Genomic DNA, 14,821 nt, shown 5'->3' on the forward strand with positions numbered 1-14,821 from the left:
CTAAGTTTTTTAAAAAAGAGGAATCCACTGTGGTTGATGAAACTCGTCAAAGACTTTGGGAGGAGTTGTCTTTTGAGTTGGGCCCTTCTATGAAGACACTGACAAGGGAATATATGTCAAGATAGAAGCTTTTTGAATTAATGAATAAATCCTAGGCAGAGGGGCTTGAAAGTCTTGGAGACCTTTGAGAATCTACTTAAGAATACTCAGTAATTCACTTTGACTAGGCCCTAGACCAAGTGGAGGGTAGCTGTGAAAAATAAGACTGGGGCTCATTCTAGTAGACCTGGATGCTAGACCACCCCCGCAATTGGCCTTCATTTGGCGAGGTGCCGCTGAAAGTCTGTGGCCAGGGTTGTGGCATGATTGGGCTCTGTTTAAAGCAGCAACATGGGGGATGTTCTGTTAAGGAAGCTGGCAGAACAGTAGGAGACAGGGAGTTCAACCTGGGGCCAAGGTCGTCAGGCAGCAGGCATAGGAAAGAGGGGACAGGCATAAGCACTGTTGTAGGATAGAACTGAGTGAACTGTACTTCGTCACTACGGATTATGTAGCTGATGGGAACCAGGGAGCAAGTGGGTGAAGGCCCTTGAACATGGCTCAAAGAGTTCAACCTGGGTCCTGAGTAGGAAATGAGTCTATTAATATAAAAAAGAGCATTGGGAAGAAGAAGGGTTTTCTGGTACAGATGATGTGTTCTGACTTTGGATATTTAATGAGATTAATAGTAACCCCCCCCCCCCCAAACTAGATCTATTTTAAGTCCTAACCACTAGTACCTGTGAATGTGACCTTATTTGGAAATAGGGTCTTTGCCAATGTAATTCAGTGAAGGATCTCCAGATGAGCTCATGCTGGATTTAGGATGCGCCCGAGCCAATGATTGTTGTCCTCAGAGGAGAGAGGGAGATTTGGACAGAAACCCCGGGAAAGGGCAGGAGCAGACAGAGGCAGAGATGGCTGTTAAGTAGCTCCACACTGAGGAGTGTCAGCGGCCACCAGAGGGTAGGGGGACAGAGGCTCTCTGAGCTTTCAGAGGGCATCGGGCCCATGGACACCTTGATTTTGGATTTCTGGCCTTCAGAGCTGTGAGAGAATAAACATCTGCTGCCAGTCACTAAACTTGTAGTACTGTTATGGCAATCCTGGGAAACAGGCAGATAGGCTCAGATTTTAGAACAGGACAAGAATTTACCAACCTGGAAACTCCATCTGTACCTTTGTTGTTTGTATGGTCCACTGGATCCACTATGGACATTCATTGTGAAGATTCTGTTGCTGTTGTGAGTTTGGGAAGAGGGTGTATGGGTCAGGAGTGGGGAGGGAGTCGTGTTTTTGATTAGTTGAGGCAGATGCAGTGGATTTGCTTTCTTTCTTACCTTTTTTTTTTTTTTTTTAAGATTTTATTTATTTATTTGTCGAGAGAGAGAGAGAGAGAGAGAGAGAGAGCACGCACGTGCACAAGCAGGCAGTGTCAGGCAGAGGTGGAGAGAGAAGCGGGTTCCCTGCTGAGCAGGGACTCAATCCCAGGACCCTGGGGTTATGACCGGAGCTGAAGGAGCGGCTTAACCGACTGAGCCACCCAGGCGTCCCTGGATTTGCTTTCTTACAGGGAATGCTATTTCAAAAGAAAGAAGCAATCAGTAATTGAGCTTTTGCCAAGTTTCTATTTTGTGTCCGACACTAAGCTAGGGCCCGACAAGGATAGAAGAGTACGATTTCGTGTTGACTCTTGAGGAGCTCACAGCTCAATAACTGAAACAGAGCCATTAGCAAGGGGAATGTGTCATCAGTTGTTAAGCGGTGTCAGGAAGATTGCACTGGATAAGGAACCTTGCTTTATTTATTTTTTTTATTAATTGGATACTTAAAAAATTCATCACTGAGTTTGAGGTTCTGTGACAAAGTCAACAGGATGTGTCCCTTAATTCCATTAAGGTCAAATTACCCTTTGGTTGAAGGCATGGCATGTGCTGATTTAACAGCGGAGCCCTGGAATTTGTAGGCTGAGAAATCATCCTTTCTTTTTTTCACTTCCTTGCTAGGGAAATGGTGTGCAGCACAGAATCAGCGGGTTGGGGGGTGGGGCACAATCCCCCTCCATTAATGGGAACTGAATAAATTCAAGTACTGTCTTATCTAAATGGTTTGACAAGTTCCCATTGGCCTGGCTAATTGCATCAGTCTGCTCTCCTTTTTCTTCCAGTGGCTGGGGCTTGGCAGGCTCGAGTGTGAGCTTGAGTGTTAGTGGTCCCTGCTGCTGTAATGCACTCTGGATGATGGAATCCCCCACTCCATTACTGCGGTCTGGAGAGGACCCCAGGAGCCTTGTCCGCTAACCCTGGAGTGCTCGGTGACGTTCGTTCTAATAGGAGATTTCTTATTTGTTTCTGGACCTTCCAGGCAAAGCCTTGTCAAGCTTGTGTTGGCTTGGGAAGGTGGCCAGAGCAAGACCAAGGAGCCTGAGGAGGGTAATGGAAGTGGGACATGAGGACAAGCTCGGTGGTTCCTTGTGCTTCCTCTGTCACTGGTGACTTAACCACCAACAGTCCAATCCATCTTGTATGACTGCCCCGTCCCCTGATGAGTACAACACAGTCCCTTTCAAGCCATAGCACCTGGAGCCAGACCCAGTGCCTACCTACTACAGGTCAAATGTTATCTACGCAGAGTGGAAATTTAGCTTTGGTGTTCATGGCTCCCAGTACTAACAAAGATGTCAGTCGGCTCTCCTGTATGAACGTCTCTAGGGAAGGAGAAAGTAATTACTGGTGAATCAAGTCTTAAGGCAACTGGGAGTCCTCTTATCCCTGATAATCTCTTGCTCCGGACTCGTTTCTGAATGTGCAAATCTCTCTGGTCCCCAACCTCTCCTTTTCTTTTTAGGAAGAGAGAGAATTAAGGTTGGTTAAAGCATCTGAGCCAGCCTTGAGTATTGAGGCAAGAGAAATGAAGATTCGGTTTCTGGACACAGTATTCCCAAGATTGTTTGCAGGGTGACTTCTGGTTAGCAGAGAGCATTTGGGAAAGACAGAGAAAGTTCCTATAGTTTTGGAGGTCAGAGGTCTTGGGGCAGGCACTGGTGCCCTGTTTTAGAGTAGGGTTCTTCAGGGTATCTGTGAGGTGTTCCTACTTGTCACTTCTTTGGATTTCTAGATCACCCTGGTTGGAGATAAGGAAATGAATGAAAGCGAGCCCCTTGGCAGGTAGGAGACAGAGTGTCCCTGTCACCTGTACAGTGTCCTCCCTGGAAATGTAGGCGTTCAGAGAAGGAAAAGGGGAAGGGCTGCCATAGCAAGTACCAGAGACTTGGTGGCTTAAACAATAGAAACCTCTTACTTCACAGTTCTGGAGCCTAGAAGTCTGAGATTAAGGTGTGGGCAGGTGTGGTTTCTTCTGAGGCCTTTCTCCTCAACTTGCAGATGGTCATCTTCTCTCTGTGTCCTCACACGGTCTTCCCTCTGTACATGTCTGTGTCCTAATTACCTCTTATAAGACCAGCAGTCATGTTGGGTGAGGGTCCACTCTAAGGACCTCATTTTAATTTAATGACCTCTAAGGATCTTGTATCTAAATATAGTCACCTTCCAAGGTACTTGAAGGTGGGGGAGTTAGGATTCCAACATATGAATTTTGGAGGGAAGAGTGGAAACTAAGCTATGGTGTTCATGGCTCCCAGCACTAACAAAGACCTCAGTCAGCTCTCCTGTCTGTGTTCTGTGTCCACACGAAAGAGGATACAATTCAGCCCTTAACAGAAAGTAATTGGCATTCTACCAGGTTCAAGTTTAATTTTATAACTTCTGATGAACTCTGATTGTCTTATCAGGGTTCTTTAAAAAAAAAAAAAAAAAGACTTATTTATTTGAGGAGGCAGCTGGGGGCAGAGGGAGAGGGAGAGAGAAACCCAAGCAGACTCTGCATTGAGCACAGAACCTGACCCGGGGCTTGATCTCATGACCCCAGGATCACGACCTGAGCTGAACTCAAGAGTCAGACAGTCAGCTGACTGTGCCACTTGGGGACCCACCTTATCAGGATTCTTGATTTGATCCATTTGAAAATGGATCCAAGCTATGGGAAGATATTTTTGAGGGTGTTTGTGGATGTGCATGAGAAAGGTTTAATGAACTTAACCCAAGTTGGAGGATCCGAATGACTATCAGAGGTGAGATTTTCATACTCCAGTTGTGCCCCTCAGCCACTTCCAAAATGCCTATTAATGATGCCCTGAGAAGAGGGGTAGAGTAATGACTTAGGACAGAGACCTAAGTGTCTTCTCCTTCTGAAGTTTCCCAATTAGGCTAATTTTGGGATCTTTGTATTAGCATCCTACTTTTAGCCTGTTTGGGGCTGGCTTCTACAACGCATAGAAATGTCTCCTGTTTCAGAGGCAATGGATTGTTCAAAAAAAAAAGAACAATTTTTTTTATTGTGTTATGTTAGTCACCATACAATACATTGTTAGTTTTTTAAATTAACATATAATGTATTATTTGCCCCAGGGGTACAGGTCTGTGAATCATCAGGCTTACATATTTCACAGTACTCACCATAGCACATACCCTCCCCAATGTAGTTTTTGATGTAGTGTAAAAAGAACAATCTTAATCGTGTTCATTTTGTTTTGATCTGCAAAAAACTCTCGCTTCAAAATCGGTCTTAAAAAACATATAGGAGAAACTGAAGGCTAAATTCTGTATTTTTCTAAAACCACCTTGGTTGGTTGAGTGACATATTCCCAGTTAGCTGAATACAAAAGTAGTAATGAAGTTCAGCTCAGCCAATTGTTAACAGTCTGTGATGACAGCAGATCCTCCCAGCTGAGAAGTTTATGCTGAGCAAAGTGACCCAAATCCTCTCTGGCTCTTGATTTTTGCTTGCAATTCCCTTGTCAGTGTGCAGAAATGGTGGTTTTTCATCAACTTCCTGTGGACATCTTTTGATGACTCACACTGGGCCACTTTTGTGAATTCAGGTGTGTGGTGGCATCCCTCCCAGTTCCCGCCATCTGCTCTTTTATATGCTCTAACGGTGAAACCCAGAGTGGAATGCTCGTTCTCGAGTTCTCTTTCAACTATTAAATCGTCTTGGTGGCGAGGTGCTGTGGGCTGCCTATGACCCATGTGTCTACACAGAAGACTTGTTCCTTTAGGGGCATGTCTAGGAATTAAAAAGCTGATGGATGGCAAGCCAGTTAGAGGGAAGATGATTTTCTAGCTGATTTTGTGAGGGTATTTTATCTGTAGGGACAGAAAGTAGTGCTTCACAGGACTGCAGTTTCTCTGACTTCTTCACATCAGCTGTTTAGATGGAAGCTCAGTATCCCTGGGGGAGGGGGTCAAGAATAACACGTGGTAAGCTTTAGGCACCGGGATATGGAGCGTTACAGAGCACACGGGCCACATAGTAGGGATATTCGAATCTCGCTTCAGCTTTACACATGAAGAACAGTAATTAAGATTGTGGGGCAGATTTACCTAACCCTTAGGGAAGAGAAACTTAGACTTTTATTTTCTTGTTGCTGCTACTGATTCTGAAGGTAGGATTTATACAATTAATTGATTCCTTGTGGAGTAGCACTTCTTGACTCTGCCATAGTACTGTTCTCAGAATAAAGTGAGTGTCTAAATAATCAGACTTGTTACACTGTAGATATTCAGTAATTGTTGAGTTAATTACATTAAAGATCATTCCAGGATAAACGCTATGTGTATACTAACAGTGGAATATTACTCAGCCATGACGAGAAGAGGAATTCTGGTACATGGTACAACGTGCATGAACCTTGAAAACATTATGTTAGGTTAAATACAGGCACAAATGGGCAAAGATTACACGATTCCACTTACATGAGGGTCCTCAAATCAGCAAACTCAGAGACAGAAAGTATAATAGTGGTTATCAGGGGCCGCAGGGGATTAGGTGCTGGGTTATGGACATTGGGGAGGGTACGTGCTATGGTGAGTGCTGTGAATTGTTTAAGACTGATGATTCACAGACCTGTGTCCTGGAAGCAAATAATACATTCTATTTTAATAAAAATAAATAAATAAAGTGAGCTAAATTTTTTAAAAAATAGTTAAAATAGTAAATATTATGTATATTTTACTGTCATAAAATTTTTTTAAAAAATTGATTCTAGGGGCGCCTAGATGGCTCAGTCATTAAGCATCTGCCTTCAGCTCAGGTCATGATCCCAGGGTCCTGGGATCAAGCCCTGCATTGGGCTCCCTGGTCTGTGGGACACCTGCTTCTCCCTCTCCCACTTTCCTAGCTTGTGTTCCCTCTCTTGCTGTCTCTCTCTCTCTGTCAAATAAATAAACAGATCTTTAAAAAAAAAAATGATTCTAATGCAAGAAGGCTATTTAAGACTTCTACAAATGCAAACCTATAAAAATGAAACCTTACCTTTCTCAGATGTGTGACCTGAACTTATAACCTTATCTGAGGGCAGTTTTGCTGTGGATCTGCGCCCGATCAACAGTAGAGAAAACCTTTGTTTCAGGCAATTGCCAGGGACCACAGCCTCAGACAGTGTAGCCCACTTCCCACCTGGCCTTTCATTGGGAGAAATGGTATTTCTGGGAAATACCTCAAAGGAGATAGGGTTCACTCATTCTAATTTTTAATCCCTGGATTAAGCCAAATGATCAGACAGCTGTGTGCTAGGGCCTCTTTTTGGCCTCACTATATCACTTCAGTGAGATGTGCTTTGGCCTCCTATCTCAGCCTGAGGGATGCAATAAGAAGCAGTATAGCAGACTCCCTACTACATAGAGTGAGAGGCACTTCTAATTAATTACTTTCCCTCCTGACCCTTCAGTGTGGGTGATAAAGGATGCTTTAAGAACATACCAGGGCACTTGGGTGGCTCAGTGGGTTAAGCCTCTGCCTTTGGCTCAGGTCATGATCTCAGGGTCGTGGGATCGAGTCCCACATCGAGCTCTTTGCTCCACAGAGAGCATGCTTCCTCCTCTCTCTCTCTGCTTGCCTCTCTGTCCACTTGTGATCTCTCTCTGTCGAATAAATAAAATCTTAAAAAACAAAACAAACAAAAAAAGTACCCTAGGAAGGAAAGGTTAACCCCTTGGGAGAAATTTCTTAATAACAAGAAAAAGCTAACACTCTTGAAGTGTGTACATTATACTTTATATCTTTGAGTTAGTGTGATTGTGTCTCTTCATTGCTTTGGCCACTAGGATGCTTAGAACCTAATTTATGAACCACATCAAGTAATAGTTTAATACTTACAAAATGCATTTCTGTGGACTATTCCTCATGCTCTGGCCTCTTTTTTTTGTATTGTTTGCTTCATGTCGTATATGTATTTTATAAATTAACACATTCTTTTTTGATGTTAGATGGTGTATTAAGGTTCTCCAAAGAATCCTGACCCATAAGGGGTGTGTGTGTGTGTGTGTATGTGTGTGTGTCTAGTGAGTGACCAGTAGATAGATCAATTTTTTTTTTTTTTACAGATTTTATTTGAGAGAGAGAACACATACAAGACCAAGCATGAGCAGGGGCAGAGGCAGATGGAGAAGCAGGGAGCCCGACGTGGGACTCTACCCTAGGCCCCTGGGATCATGGCCTGAGCCAAAGGCAGACCCTTAATAGACTGAGCCACTTGGGCACTTGATTTTTAAAGAATTGGTTCCTATGATTATGGAGGCTGGCAAGTTTAGAATTTACAGGGCAGGCCAACAGGCTGGAGACCCAGGGAAGAGTTGATGTCACAGCCTTGAGCCCAAAGGCTTCATCAAGGCCGACTTTCACCCTCCTGAAAGAAACTGAGCCTTTCCTCTTAAGGCCTCCACTGGTCAGATGAGGCCTGTGCACACTATGAGGGGTAATCTCCTTTACTCAGAGTCTACTGATTTAAATGTTAGTCACATTTAAAAATACCTCTACAACAATATCTGGACTTGGGTTTGACTGAACAACTGGGCACCATAGTCCCGTCAAGTTGATTAAACACAAAACCATCACAGATGAGGGCTATAAAAATACAGTAGAATTTCCTTAAAACAGGCCATAACTGGGGTCTCTTACATGTGCTGCTTTGAGTGCATGTAGAAGAAGCTTGCATTTCCCTCCCACCCCCTCATCTAGGTTCAAGTCTCATGTTGTCATCATTTCATCAGCTGGTGGGGCTGTCTTCCAAAGAGCAGGGTTAGTTTCATGGCATAGAGTCTTCATTGTGTGTGGATGTGTGGAGTGTGAGAATGTGTGAATGCTCTGACCTGCTGGCCTACCCTGATGTATGTAAGTGTTACACAGAGTTCTGCCAGCTCCTTGGTAAACAGCCATTTTTGTTGAGGGATGTGATGAGGTATATGATTTCACCAATTATTACCATTCCCAATTAGACGGCCCCAGGTGTGTGCTAAGAAAATGTTAGCTCACTGTCTGCAGCTCGAACAGCCCCACCTGACTTGAGTCCAGGGATTTTGTGCAGATGATATTGTGCAGTGATTATGTTGCTGCTGTTGTAGTCTGAAAGGTCTTCAGACACCTGGAGACCTGCTTTGGACTAGGAAGCATTCCAGTTGTTGAGGAATGTAACGCATCGCCTGCCGTAGTTCTTACCTTACCTTTTTATCTTTGGTAGGCTGGTTACCTTGTGTGGGCAGAGACCTCTTCACGGTCAGTCGAGAGAGGAGTCTGACCGCCGCGTTCTCTCCGGAGGTAAGGATGGAAGCGACAGACATTGGCTTTTCATTTTGGGAGCTCTGGGTAGGGTGACTGGGGATCTGGGCAGACTCTGGGAATCTTGGGACTCTATCCTTTACCTGTCTCCTGGGTGATTTGCCAGACTTTCTAGCCCATCTTCACCATGTACTGCTCGCTCTGGTTCTGGGACTTGGGAGGCAGATTGTTGCTTAAGTTATATTTCTGGTGAACCTAAGGAGAGAGTCCCCATGCCCAGGGAATGATCAGTGGGCGAAAGACTCCTCTGTTTCCCACATAATACACTAATTTGGTCAGTTACAAGAGAATGTTCCAGAATTACTATCCCTGCGATGGGGACAGGAATATGTGGGGGATAGGGAGTAAAGCTCAGAAGTGTCTAGATCAGATGAAACATATTGCTGAGTCTACTTAGGAAGTGCATACAATAATTATTCAGCATTTGTAATTATAGGACATTTGAATGTTAAGGATTAGAACAATTTTCCTGATCCAAAACAGAATGAAAGTGTTACTCCAACAGAGAAGAGGAAACAGCATCTATTTGGGCATGTTTAAAGTTGAATGTTTTACTGATGATTGCTTTTCACTTCATTCATGTGGCCTTTCCATTTTAGGTGAGGTGCTTAATACACATGTTGACCAGATTCAGTTGTTGGACCTATCTTTCTTTTCTCAGTGAAAAAACTGTACTGAGGTCTGGTTTTCGCTGGTCAGGCTGCCACGTCTGGGGAATGTCTTTTTGAGGAATCAGGGACCTGAGTCTGGACTGCTAAGAAGTCTTCTTCCTGGTGTGGGCTATTGGATTCCAGCCAGAAGCCCTCTGCTTTGCAAACAGACCTCCCACCTTGCCTCTAATGGGTGGGAGAGGCAACTTGTAAAGGAAGTTGTCTGAGCTGATTGGGTTGTGAAATGATGGGCCCAGAAATCTTGTTTCTTGTCTAAGGAGCAGGTAGAATTATTAGCACTCATGTTTGTTAAAGATAATTACCAGTTTCAAGCACAAAGCAGAATTCTGTAGGATATCTACTGAGATGGTTTACTGCTTGCCTTTTTTTTTTTTAAAGGATGACATTGTATTCTCCTAATTAGGCCTAAAAAAACAAGTAGGAATCTGTATGTTATCACCATTTCCCTTCAGGCATATTGGGTGGTATGCAAGCTGTTACTTCCACCCAAGAGTCTATTATTAATAAACCCAGAGAGTATGGAGCTCAGAGAAGGGATGGTCCAGCAATGAGATGTGTGGAGAGCACTGGGCTATCTTCCAAAGCAAGGAATCTTAATGCCTTTTTAGTTACAGTGTTAAACACAGTGCTAGGAACGTCCTAATACGGATAATCATAAGAATGATGATAACAGTGGCAATAAAAAATAATAACTGAAATTAGCCATCTCTATCACCATCACCGTGACAGCTATCATTTGCTGGCTCCTACTTTCTGCCAAGGACTGGATTAAACATTTCGTTTGCATTATTTTCAAACTGCATGGCATTCCTATGAATATCCACCTTTTAGGGTTGAGGAAACTGAGGTTTAAAGATTGATTTGTTTGAAATAGAGGAAGAGTGTACATAGGCGTGTAGGTGAGCAAAAGTGGGGCAGGGGCAGAGGAGAAGAATGTCAGGCAGGCCCCCCGCTGAGCATGGAGTCCCGTCTCTCAATCCTGAGATCAGGACCTGAGCCGAAATCAAGAGTCAGGCACCTAACCGACTGAGCCACCCAGGCATTCCCAGGAACCTGAGGTTTTAAAAAGTAGGTATGTTGCCTAAAATTAGATTGCCAAGCCAAAAGGGGCAGATCCGGAATACGACCGACTGAACAGCACAGAACAGGGGCCAAGCACTGTGAGGTTTTGAGGCACATGCCGATATGCAGGGCTGGCACTCTACTTGACTTTCACACTTGCCCCTGCTCACATGCCCTCTGCCCTCTGCCCACCATTGACATTGTGTCTCTTCTTCATTGATGTAGCCAAAATATTAAAAAATATGTAAGCAGTTCAAGAATGTTGAAGGATATTTGGCATGTAGGGAATAGCAGAAAGAATAAAGAATAAAACTCACCCAGTGAGGGGTGCCTGGGTGGCTCAGTCGGTTAGTGTCTGCCTTCAGCTCAGGTCATGATCCCAGGGTTCTGGGATTGAGTCCTGCATCGGGCTCTCTGCTCACCAGGGAGCCTGCTTTTCCTCTCCCCCTGCTTGGGCTTATGCATGCTCTCTTTCTCGCTGTCAAATAATAATGATGATGATGATGATGATGATAATAATAAGTCACTCGGTGTTTAAAAATAATGCCAGCTTTATAGTCATGAGCATGTTAGTGTGTTTTGCTGCTATTTTTACCTTTGTGTAGTTTGTTACTACAAACTTTTTGTAGTTTGTGTTGTTACTACATATTTAAGTTTTGAAATTTAAATGTAACCTACATATTTTCTTGTGCCTTTGTCTTATAAGCATGTTTTAATGGCTGTTTGAACTCTCAAGCGTATATGGTTAGAGGGCTCTTAAGTTTTTTCCACAAGAAGTTGTATTCTTGAATTGTTCCCATATGACAAGTGCAAAGTTGCTGTTGTTGTTGTTGTTTTAAAATTTATTTATCTCAGAGAGAGGGAGAGAGAGTGCATGTGTGTGTGCATGCATCGGGGGAGGGGCAGAGGCAGAGGGAGTGAGAATCTCTAATAGACTCCCCACCAAGTGCAAAGCTTGATCCCACAACCCTGAGATCATGACCTGAGCCAAAACCAAGAGTTGGAGGCCAACCGAGTGAGCCACCCAGGTGCCCCAAGCACAGAATTTCTCCCCACTGTATTGGATGGTCAGGGACTGTCTACTGCCAGAGGGGTTGGAATTGTGGGGTGTCTATACCCCCTTATACTGTAAACACCTTGTATCTTGAGAGGGTCTCTGTGGGGTTGGTCCAAGTCCTGCTGGCCTGGAACTCGTAAGACCCAGGTTTGGGGCTGCATTGAAACCGGTTGTTGAGTCCTTGTGTAAATTACTTCATTTTAGCATCTTCATCTGTGGGCCAGTTATATCTAGTTAGCTCTGTAATTCCATTAAAACAGGGTTTTCTGTAGCCTCTTAATTTTTAACTGGATCAGTTCCAATTGATGCAGCAATTCAGGTGGGCTCAGCTGGGTTACTCTGAATTACTTCAAGCAGGGAATTTTGTTTTTCAAGTTGACCAGTCCTATAATCTCTTGGAACATGAAATGTCTTGACTACCTTTATATAATCCTTGCTGTCTGCACTTCCCTGCTTTCCCCCCGCCCCAACTTTCTCATGCCTAGACACCCACAGTACTAAATGGTACAAAGTATGTGCTCAACAAATATGGGATGAATAAATAAATACACGGACAGATGAAAGCTACTAATCTTTACCTAAGAAACTTTAGCACTATGGGTCATCCAGATGATCAGATTAATAAGATTGTATTCATTTAGCTGTGGTGGCTTTGCTTTTAACGGACAGGAACTTAAGCTTCCAGAGTTTCTCATAATGTGTTTCAGGGTGATTTTCCTACAAAGTTAATTATCACTTCTTCCCATGTGTTACAGATGATAGAATACTGATCCATGGAACTTGGTATTTTTTTTCCCTTTGTGTTGTGGGTTGGGAATGTTTTTTTGCTTAGGTCATAGCAAAATCAAAGCTTAGAATGTAATCATTCATTTGATGTGAGCATCAGAAAAAAAATGAAGATGTTCTGGGCTCCCTGCTTTCTTTTCTTTTTTTTTTTTTAATTTTTAATTTTTTATAAACATATATTTTTATCCCCAGGGGTACAGGTCTGTGAATTGCCAGGTTTACACACTTCACAGCACTCACCAAAGCACATACCCTCCGCAATGTCCATGACCCCACCCCCCTTCTCCCAACCCCCCTCCCCCTTTTTGGAGCTACATAGCTGGACCACGGGGATCACATGGTTGGTTCTGACTGGCTCTCCCTGCTTCTCACTTGGTGAGGTGGACCCTGAATCAGTTTTCTCTTGCCTTGAAGGCATCTACCTACCTCACTGTGCAGTATTTAAGACACATGGTATAAAGCTACTTCCAAGGAAGCCAAATCTTGCCATTTTAGGGCCTGGATTGTATTGTGGGCTAAAAGGAACAAAATCTTCTGTTTCTATACTTAACCCCCACCCCCCACCTCCACAGAGACCTAATTTGGCACCTACCTTGGCACAGAAAGCTTGCCTCTATCTCCCCAGATTTGATCGTTAATCAACCTTAGCTTTTCCCAAGTTTGTAGGCTGACTGTGGTGGCTTTAGTGGGCCTAGGTGAGTGGGATGAGAGCTTGGTAGCACAAGTCGCTGTTGGTAAGCCTGCTGACAGACAGACAAGTGGCCTGGTTTCCTGTGTGTGTTTGTGTTGGAAATGCTGTTGGTAATAAAGCCTCATTTGTTTGGGACTCTGTATCAGTTATCTGTTGCATAATAAGAAACCACCAGAAACTCAGTGGCTTAAAACAACAACTATTTTATTTGCTCATGATTCTGCGGGTCAGCAATTTGGGCTGGGCTCTGCCGGTCTTGCCTGGGATCCCTCATGCCAAATAGACTTCACCTCCTAATGGAATAGGTGCAAAGAATTCATGGCCATGTGAAATTTACCCTAGGTTCTTAACTTTGATATGAAACCAATCTGAAATTAATTTAGTTTACAATTATTTTGTCTTAAGCCATCCCGGAGTAGGGATGGTGTTGTCAGCCTATCTGAGAGAGTTCTGGAAAATGGAGGTCTGCTGTGTAACATGTTCAAGAATATAATGATAATAATAACGATAGCAATAATAACAGCAAATGTTAATATTGTTCTTACTAATATCAAACACTGTTTTAAATCCTTTACATGTAATAACACATTTGTTCATTACGCAGTCTTATGAATATGTTTTTATCCTCATTTTATAGGTGAGAAAACCAAGGCACAGAGAGGTTAAGTAACGCCCACCAATGCTATCAGGCTATTAAGTGGCAGAACTGGGATTCTACCCAGGCCAACTGTCACCAGAGTCTGCATTAACCCCAGGTGCCTCTCAGGTTAACGGAAGTGAAATCCTCCTGACTCTTAATAGAGTTCTCTCTTGGGCCATATACTATTTCTAGAGGCAGGGGATTGGCTACTTGGAGAGAGACACAGCCTTTCTGGGTACACCCATGTGGTCCAAAGTGGATCTGATTACATTGTAGGAGACCCTAATTAGAGAAGGTAAAGACATTCAGATCCCACGGAACAGAGAGGGACTCTTAGTGTGCATGTGTGGAGGTGTCCAGTAACGCTGGCGCTCACGGCCATGGTGTCACTCTGTTCATTTTCTGGGGAGATATTTGAAGAATGAGAATATTTAATAATGTTGTTGCTTCAGGTGATCAGAGAGCCTAAGCTCAAAAGAAAAAAAATATATTTAGCTTATTATTTAGGGATGACCTCAGGGAAAAGGTAGGCTCACAGCTCTTTTACATAATGTTTGTGGAACAGCATTCAGTGCAATCTCCAGGCAGTCCCCGGTGGCACAAGGAAAGTAAGTGACAAGTCTCACCAACATTTATAAGGTTACCCTTGTCGCCACAGATGAAGTGGCCCATAGCCCCTTCCTTAGTCTGATAGGCGTGGGGCACATTTAGGGGCCAGGACACACAGTTGCCACTAGAATGGGGGAGAGACTCCCCGTCTAAGACAGGAGGGCAGTTATTCTAGCCATCTAGCCTCTTCTCTCCATCAAATCTCCTGTTGCCTCTGGGCTCCGCAGGTAGCCTCCTCCTTCTGATGTCCTTGTCCTCCTCCTAGGACTCAGTTAACTTCAGTGACTCTTTCCCTTGCTCAGGGGTCTTTGCCACAACTTCTGTGTATGTGAGAAGCTACATGTTGGCCCTAATACAGACTCCAGCTAGAATCTAAGCTGGAATATGGGCAGTTGAAACAGGTACAGCCCCACTAGGTAGGGCAGAACACAGGGTAGGTAGGGGCTGAGGGAGAGGCTGCTGTTGGCTGCCCTCGCATTCCACCTCCCCTTCCCACACCAGGAACTTCCCGGAAGGCCAGATCTCTTGATTGTCAAACAGGAAATCCTCGGGATGCTTTCCCCATCCCGGTAGAAACTGTTACCCTTATAATC

General features: G+C 44.0%; 1 protein-coding gene across 11 annotated transcripts in view; it reads left to right on the forward strand.

Moving 5' to 3' along the window:
- Positions 1–14,821, forward strand: part of LYPD6B (LY6/PLAUR domain containing 6B) — a 179,578-nt gene that overhangs the window by 118,244 nt on the left and 46,513 nt on the right. For all 11 annotated transcript variants that reach the window (XM_059166816.1, XM_059166813.1, XM_059166818.1 and 8 more), the window contains one exon: positions 8,615–8,691. The gene's annotated coding sequence lies outside the window, so the exon portion shown is untranslated. The remainder of the gene's footprint in view (positions 1–8,614; positions 8,692–14,821) is intronic.

Source organism: Mustela lutreola, chromosome 3 (genome assembly GCF_030435805.1).
Source record: "Mustela lutreola isolate mMusLut2 chromosome 3, mMusLut2.pri, whole genome shotgun sequence".
Taxonomy (NCBI): domain Eukaryota; kingdom Metazoa; phylum Chordata; class Mammalia; order Carnivora; family Mustelidae; genus Mustela; species Mustela lutreola.